Source organism: Chrysochloris asiatica, unplaced genomic scaffold, assembly GCF_000296735.1.
Source record: "Chrysochloris asiatica unplaced genomic scaffold, ChrAsi1.0 scaffold00201, whole genome shotgun sequence".
Classification (NCBI taxonomy): Eukaryota; Metazoa; Chordata; class Mammalia; order Afrosoricida; family Chrysochloridae; genus Chrysochloris; species Chrysochloris asiatica.
In genome coordinates, this window is record NW_006408719.1 from 1,177,254 (window position 1) to 1,186,434 (window position 9,181).

Genomic DNA, 9,181 nt, shown 5'->3' on the forward strand with positions numbered 1-9,181 from the left:
TGGTGGGACTGCAAAATGGTCCAACTTCTCTGGAAAGCAATATGGCAGTTCCTCAGAAGGTTGAAATAAAAATACCATTCGATCCAGCAATACTTCTACTTGGTATTTACTCACAAGACAAACAAGCCACAATACGGGAAGATATATTCACACCAATATTCATTGCTGCACTATTTACAATAGCAAAAAGATGGAGACAGTCAATAGACCCATCGACTGAAGAATGGATAAACAAGCTGTGGTACATACACACAATGGAGTACTATGCTACCTTGAAAAATATCAAGGAAGCTGCATGCCACTTCCTAACATGGATGAACCTTAAGGACGTTATGTTGAGTGAAATTAGTCAATCACAAAAGGAAAAATACTGCATAGGACCACTACTGTAAAAATGTCTAAGAAAAATAATCCATACTATTCCACTAAAGTGGATTCTAAAAAGGCTTCTAGGACTCTGGGGTAGGGTTAAAGGCAGGAGGGGAAAGGGGAGCATGGGTCAGGGAGTAAACACAGGACAGTTTGGGTGGGGGGAGGGGGACAATATACAAGTAGGGAGAGGGGAACGGAAGAACAAAACAGATTGGAGAACAACTAGACAGGTATGAATGAACTAAATGGGACAGAAGTAAAAAAGATATAGGCACACCCTTGGAACAACATGGATCTGGGATACAGACTGGGATATGGTTGGAATTGGGAAATGGGGGGAATAAAGTTAAGATGCTTGGTTGACTTTTGAACTTGGGTTTTCCATACATTATATTATAAAACAGACACTGGAGGGGGAGAGAAAGGAATAGCCAGAGATGTCACCATAGAAAGCTTGTTAGTCCGTCTTCTGCCTATAACTAATTGGAATATCTAAAAGGGGACTACAATGTATCCAGTGAAGGAGGTTTCCTGAAGAGCCTTGGCAGTACATAAAATATAGATCGAAGCCTAACCACACCCAAACCTTCAGAGACGGGAAGCTTTCCTCTTGAAAGGGCAAGCAGACCAGCCTGGAGCAGCCAGAAAACCAGAAGACACTTCTTGAAAGAAAGACCTACAGGAAAAATACAGAACAGTAAGGGCAGTCTGACTGCTACCACAAGAACAAGCAAGTTGCTAGCCCAGGAGGCATCAAGGCAAGTGGCTGGGTCCTCTCAGCGCAGATCCTCTCCCAAGACTAAGACACAACGGAAAACCATGCTCTAATTGGCGACCACACACGTCACCCATAAAGGGAAGTGTCCAAAGAACACAATGAACCGACAGACTACTGCGAACTCGGGTGGAGACTCGGTCAGTCAGCAGCAAGGCAAAACCAAAGGACCCATGGGCTCAGAGTCAGTGACAAACCACAGAGGACTAGAGAGGAGAGTGAAGAGACCAGCTGATAAGAAGAGGGCAGACAGACGCAAGAACACCCACACTTGCAGACGATACCCACATGACCTGGCTCCAATGGCTGGATGAACAGAACTCAACCCGAGGAAGAAAGGAGAGGAAAAAGGAAAAAAAGAAAAGAAAAGAAAAAAAAAAGAAAGTGTCATCTGATACAAATTGATGAACTGGACCTACACCTATAACTGCAGTAGCTCAAAAGAGGAAAAAATTCCCGGCTACAGGAATTATCCCCACCCCCTTCACACAGAGTGGAAAGGGATGGGCAACGTGAACATTGGCAACCCAAAATGGGTGGAGGGATGAAAAGGTAAGAAGTGACTGGCTTACAAGCTTTCAAGAGGGAACCTAGATCCACAGGGCGGGGAGGATAGTGGAGTCTCCAGTGAATAGTACCCAACCTGTCTAGAAAGGGCTGATGAAAAGAAATGCAGATGGGTCTCATGTGATGCAATGGTGAATATTGTTACCAGTACTGATTGTGAGGACTGGAAATGTAAAGGTGGATATTTTATAGCAAGGAGGGGAGTGACTAACCTTTCAGTCTAGGAGCAGAGGGCCCTGGGACCATCAACGGAGAAGAATGGAGAGAGGGACCCCACCCAGAGAAGCAGTGAGGCCTGAGATGAAGACAGAGAGGACAACGTGAAGAGATGGAGTGCCTGGAGAGTTGAGACCCAGAGAGGGAAAGGGGCTGGGTGCTGAGGACCGTGGTGGGGGGATGGGGAGACATGCAAGGTATACCCTTTCATTGGGGGATGATGCATGGACGGGAGGGTAACTAAGGCAATGAAATGATATAGGAAAGAATGAATGTAAAACTAATGTTCCCCCATGTAAATTATCACTCAATACACAATAAAACATTAAAACAAAAAGAATACATATGACACATCACACACACGTTGATGAACACCAGAGCAGTTTTGGGATGACATTAAGAACATCCTACAAGAAGAAAATTAACAGGGAGGTGGGGCATTATGGCAGATTAGGGAGAGGCACAAAACAGTCATCTGCATGTAATAACACAGAATACTGGATGAAGCAGGTTCAGGACACTGTCCTAAAACTGTGAACTACATATAAATGAATATTTAGAAATTTCAAAAGATTACAGCTTATTGGGATATGTAGCAGAAGCAAGAAAGGTGGTGTTTTCTAATTTGAAGCACGTGGTGGGTCACGACATGGCTATTTTGAGTAGCATGGAGCTGATGCAGGATTAAGGGAGCAATTCCATCACAGAGGTATGATGAGAGGTATGATGAGGTATGCCTTTTTTTTTTTTTTTCAGTCCCCCTCTTACCTTGGGGAGTGGCGCTATTTCTCTCCCTATGTTACCCATGAAGAGACAACAATTGTGGTTATATAGCAAAGTTACAATCACACTCTATAAGATCCCACAATCCAGGCAAGAGCCAATACCAACTACTGTTCACCAGAGTAACGTAGATAGCCAACACCTGCTAAAATTACTGTGTTGAGTAATAAGGGAAGTAAAAAGGGAAGCTATCTCTAGATCGCATGTACCAGGAGGTAACTGAAAACCTAATAATTCACCAACATATATCTAATTATTGAAAATACATTGAATTATTGAAAATGTCCAAAAAGCAATAGAAGATCTCAGCTCATGTCCAAAAAGAAGATAAAGTAGCTGAACTAAATGAGCTGGTGGTATACCTACAATTCACATTGGAAGGAGGGCAGGGTTTGGAAGTGCCTGAGAAAAAAATCTGAATGATATTTAGAAAAAAATCTGAATGCATCCACAGAGGGGTTGGAAAAAATAAGCAAGATGTCAGAAATAAGGAAGTGTTATAGGAACAATCAAATAAGACAGAAATAGCATTGTAAACAATTCAAAATTGGAAAAAAGAGGTACAAATGCCTAAAAATACAACATCAGAAATGGACAATACACTGAAAGGAGTAGAATTGAAGAGATGGAAGCCAGAGCCAGCGAGCTTGAAGACAAATGTCTCTATATTGCTAAGATTGAAGAAAGGTTTATGCTTCTAGAAAAAATAAAAAGTGCACTTGCTAATATTGCACAATCACAACTGAAGACAAGAAGTAGTACTCACAGCTAATCTCTCCCAGACTCATAGTGACACCAAACACCATGTGGCTGAGAAAAGAACTATTTCAGTGCAATTCAAATTGTATCCAATTTAGATAAAAGCCTTGCCAACAGTTACAAAAACACTAAGTACGTTGATTTGTGTTACCTTTTTCATTATTTTTAATAGTGTTCTTTTTTTCACTCTGAATAAATAAACTTGTGAAGTTGTGGCTAAATCAGCTTTAAGCTATCATGCCTGAGAAACGGTAAATGTAGAGATCTGGAATATTTCAGTGTGTCTGATTATCTCCACTGTTACCTTTTTGTCTCCTTTGAGGTGGTGTTGTATAAATTTGGAGTTCTGAGCTAGGGAAGTGTCAAAAATTTTAAGAAACAGGAAGAGGGCTAGTGTGGCTGGATGAGAAATTAGGTCACTTTTATGCAAACCCTCTCCTCTTCTAGGACCTTTTGTCCCTCCTTATTCATCTCTACAGTTTTTTACTAAGAAAACCTCTTTATGTGTGGAATTCTCATGAACTATTGTTCTCGGGTCATCAGTTCCATCTCATCCTATTTACATATCTGAATGTGTTATTTACTGGTTCTACTTTTCAATCTTTATTTCCATATCACTTCAATACAAATTTTCCATACCAACTCATCTTGTTATTGGTAGCATGTTTGTCAGCATTCTGTTGTATGATCACTCGTCTAACTCCTGGATCTCTTTGAATCCACTGACTTATCTACACTGGCATGCTAGAAATGGAATGTGTTTCACATTGCAACTGAGTTACTTATGCAGGAAAGCTCAAGAAAAATAGTTCAAATTCATGCATAGCTGTTGGGTTTGTAGAATGATACAATCAGTATAGGAAATATTATGGCTCTTGCTCAAAAAGTTATAAATAGAAATACCTTATGATCCAGCAATCTTTCTCATAGATATGTACTTAAAGATGTAAGAACACTGACATGAAGGTGTCATTGCGGCATTATCCACATTGCAAAATGATGCAAACAGCCTCAGTGCCCACTCATGGATGAATGTATAAACAAACTACATACATACAATGGAACACTATTCAACTACAAGGAATAACGAATCTGCAAAACAAAATGTATGAATGAATTAAAGGCAAGAGTAGACATATAAGTTTCCTGGCATGACGCAGTCGTCACCTCTTGTGTCCAATCCTCGACCTCCCTGAGCCACCTCCTTTCTCTACTGGATCTTCAGACCCTTCACTTTTGAATTCAGGGGTTTATGAGAGGATGGTGGGCGTGAAGCCGGTCAGGGGCGACCCAGATTTCCAGCCGGAGCTGAGTGAAGCGGACTCCAGACTGGTGATGCTCAAGTTCACCATGAGAGGGTGTGGGCCATGTTTAAGGATTACATTCAGTTCTATGAGCAATAAGTATCCATAGGCAGTTTTCTTGGAAGTGGATGTACATCAGTGCCAGGGAACAGCTGTCACCAATAATATATTGGCAATACCCACATTTCTGTTTTTCCAAAACAAAGTGAGAATGGATCAGTAACAAGGAGCAGATGCTGTGGGACTAGAAGAAAAAAAAAACCAAACAAGCAGCATTTAGAAAATGACCCTGGAAGCAATGAGAACACAGATATCCCCAAAGGCTACATGTGCTTAATGCCTTTTATTAACAAAGCTGACTGCGGGTGTCTTAATGAAACAGATGAGCATGGATTTAACAACTGTTTACGAAAACACTTGTCCTTCTTGGAATCTGACTGTGATGAGCAGCTTCTTATTACCATGGCATTCAATCATCTATTAAGCTTTAGTCCATGGAATTTCAAGGACCAGATAATGGTCAGTGTCCTAAGTATGTAAATTTTTTTATCAATCTTTCCCGGTCCATGGATTTTAAGGAGGCAGAAATAAGTGAGTTAACACAAGCTCTGGAACTAACAGTGGATGATATTAAAGAAGACGGTATTGTTCACTTCCTTATGTTAACTGTAGAATGTTAACAGTATAGCTATGTTAGGTTTCAGAAGTTAACAGTGTAACTATATTAAGTTTCAGGATGTTAACTGTGTAACTATATTTGTTCAGTCCAATCAAGGTGAAGAAGAAACAACAAGAGTTTCATATTTTACTTTTATTAGTACTCCAGTCCAGGCTACAAATATGAATGACTTCAAAAGAGTAGTTGGCAAAAAATGAGAAAGTCATTAAGGTACAAAATACATTGGAAGACCATATTGCAATCTGATTTGCAGCTCCTGCATGATTGCTTGATTCTCTGCAGAGACTGTCAATGTGCATTTATTCCCATCACCAATAAATCAATGCTTTTGTTCAGATGGTTTCACTAATGTTTCTATTGGAATCTTGTTGCATGCAATTGTAAACAAAAATACTACCTTTGCAAAACAAACAAACAAAAAAGAGTAGACATATACTTGGAAAGCAAAGTTCTTTGACTGTTACCAGGAATAGTAGGAAGGAAGAAAGGGAGTCACTCTAGATAGTAAACACTAATTTTGGTGATGGAAAGGTAATTCCTATCTAAATGTGGGTAAAGTCAGCACAGCTTGACAAGGTAAATACAGAGACTATGAAGCACATGAGAAAATGGAACAATTTCAGTAAATGTAATAGCATACAATTTTGAAATAATAAAAATAGCCAAAACAACATATACATATATAGGAAGGCATATGCAAATAAGTGCAGGTACATGAATAGGCTTGGTGCTATGAGTTAATGCACTGGACTGCGAAGTCAGTTAGAACCAAAAAGTAGGTTGTTTGAGCTCACCAGCCGCTCCTTGAAAACCATGTACAGGGTTGCTATGTGTCAGAATCAACTTGATGGCACACAACAGTAACAACAAGAATATACACATTTGTGCTGCATATATGATGTGTCTTCAAAAAAACTTGTGGCAAAAAATTAAAAGATAATGAAATTACTTCTCCAACTGTTTGAAGCCTCTTCATAACAAACTGCATAATCCTGATGTGCCTTCATAGGATAAACACAAGACTAATAGGCACAAGGTTGGCAGTTCAAACCCACCAGAAGCTCCTTGGAAACCCTACACAGGGTCGCTTCAGAACTGAACTCCAAAGCACTTAACAAGAACAGTATATATCCACATAACAAACTGCATGGTTAAGAGCCTTCCAGCATAACCAGCTAATTCATGGAATTAGTTTACTGGGCAAAAAGGCTTGGAACCATACTCGTGGGGGACAACTTAGTCATTTGGCATAACAATTCACAAAGATAATGTTCTACATCCTTGTTTGGTGAGTAGCATTTTTTTAAAACTTGTGAGCATCTTAAGATAAATTGATCTCTATTCATATAGAGCAAAAGAGACCAGCTCAAAGAAAAAAACTAGTATTTAGGACTAGTAGCCCACATGAACCACAATTTCTACTTGAGACCAAAAGAACTAAATGGTGCCCGCTTACCACTACTGACCAATTTGACCAGGGACACAATAGAAAAATGTAGAACAAAGCTGTCAAACCTATTAGACCAACAAACTCTAAATTAGCCCCTGATACTATTGCCTTAGATTCACTTTTAATTTGGAATTAAAGCTAATTCTGCAGGTCACCTTTCCAACAAATATGAGCTTTCATGGAAAAATTCCATTATCTTCTAATTCTGTTTTTCTGAACGTTTTAAAAAAGCCTAGTGGCAATAGATTAGGTTAAAAAAATAAACAATTTGACTTGTGAATAAGGTGATCCCTTAATGAATTGCATGAGACATTTACCCAAAGAAAAGAGGAAAAGGGAAGTTAGATCAATGGAAATAATCAGAATGCTGACACATTGTAAAAATTATAGCCAATGGCCCAGAACAACTTGTAAAAAAGTGTTAAAGGGGTACCTGATTTACTGTGTAAACTATAACCTAAACTAATAAAATATTATTATTAAAAAAATGGGGGAAGGATATAAAGGAATAAAGTGCCTGTCTTATAAGCTTTCATGAGTAGTCTTAGTTTCAGAAAGAGTAGGGTAAATTAGAATAAGCACTGAATAGTTGTTGTCTTTTCCAGATGGATCTGGTGAAAGGGGATGGGGGATGATGATGATAGGATTTTATGATTCAATTGTAAATAAGTGTAAGCAGGATTAATTGTGATTGTCACAACTGGAATTGTAGAAGACATTTTAACTAAAAAGGTGGGGAGTAGTTAATCTTTCATTTCTGGAACAGAGGATCCCAGGACCATCAAGAAGGAAGAACATGAGTTGAGTGTGAGATCCTTCCTAGGGAAGTGGCAATAGCAGAGATGGTAGTAGAGGCATGGAGTGATAAAGCATCTTCAGACTCTAGGCCTATGAAATGATAAAGGCTGTGTACCTGTAGGCAGGAGGCAGATTTGCAAAATGTGCCCTTTGGACATTTAAATGAATATATATATATATATATATATATATATATATATTGTTTTGTATGTGTACATCAAATATTTTTGCTTTGTTGATTTGTGAAAAAAAAAAAAAAAAGATGCAAAAGGTAAGTCACCGGGTGGAGGCAGGATAAACGTAGGGATAGATTGCAATCATTGAGATAAGCACAATGTGTGATTTGTTGAGGGTAAAACTAATATTAACCGTCCATTCACAATAAAAGGGTTGTTTTTGTGTGTGGGGGTTTCGTTTTTATTAAGATAAAAAAGGTATTTTCAGTGAATAAGTCACTGGTGTTGCAAAATTTGATCATGTGATCTCCAACATTCTTTCTAACATCAAGACCTTATATCCCAGCGAATGATCCTTCCTCTTTTTTTCCAATCTTTGAATTCTAATTGCCAATAATTATCCATACATCTTGATTGCATGCTTGTTCAATTTCAGACTGAAGAAGTTGTTAGAATTCTTCGGTTTCATCAACACTGACTTTAGTGGTTGATGTATACATTTGAATAATAGTTGCATTAACTGGTCTTTCTAGTATGTGTATGGATATTATCCTATCACAGACAGTGTTGTACTTCAAGCTTGATCAAGAAATGTTCATTTTCATGATGAATGTGATGCCATTCCTCTTCAATTTGTCATTCCCAGCATAGTAAACCATGTAATTGTCAGAATCAAAATGGTCAATATCAGCCCATTTCAGCTCATAATGCCTAGGATATTGATGTTTATGCTTTTATTTTCATTTTTTCCAATATTCTTAGATTACTACTTCATAAAAGATTGACCCAAAAATTATCCACACTAGGGTTATATTAAAATGAATCCACTTCTGTGGCAATGACAACACTGAGTGTGCATGTGAGATGATTCTGTCAAGTAGATGAGTGACAGTGGATTATGTATCAAATTATTTGCAAATCAGTCATGACTGACTATGAAATAATCCATGAAAGCTTTGGTTTTCAAAAAGTTTGTGTGAGTTGGGTACAGAAACAACTCACCAAAGAGCTTAAACAGAAGCGTTTGGACATCTGCAAACAAAATTTGGACTGATTTTTGAAGAAAGGTAAATGTTTCCTTAAACATTTCATTAATGGTGATGAGACATGGATTCATCACTATGAGCCTGAGAATAAATGGCATAGTATACAATGGAAACATCCTCAAAAATCGCCAACCAAGAAAAAGTTCAAAAGTCAATCATCAGCAGGAAAATTGATGCTTACATTTTTCTGAAATTCTCAAGGACTAGTATTGGAACATTATCAGAAAAAAAGGTTCAGCAATCAACATTGCTCTTT

General features: G+C 38.4%; 1 pseudogene; it reads left to right on the plus strand.

Moving 5' to 3' along the window:
* Nucleotides 1-4,732: 4,732 nt before the first annotated feature.
* Nucleotides 4,733-5,664, plus strand: LOC102813217 (annotated as a pseudogene).
* The last annotated feature ends 3,517 nt before the right edge of the window (nt 5,665-9,181 follow it).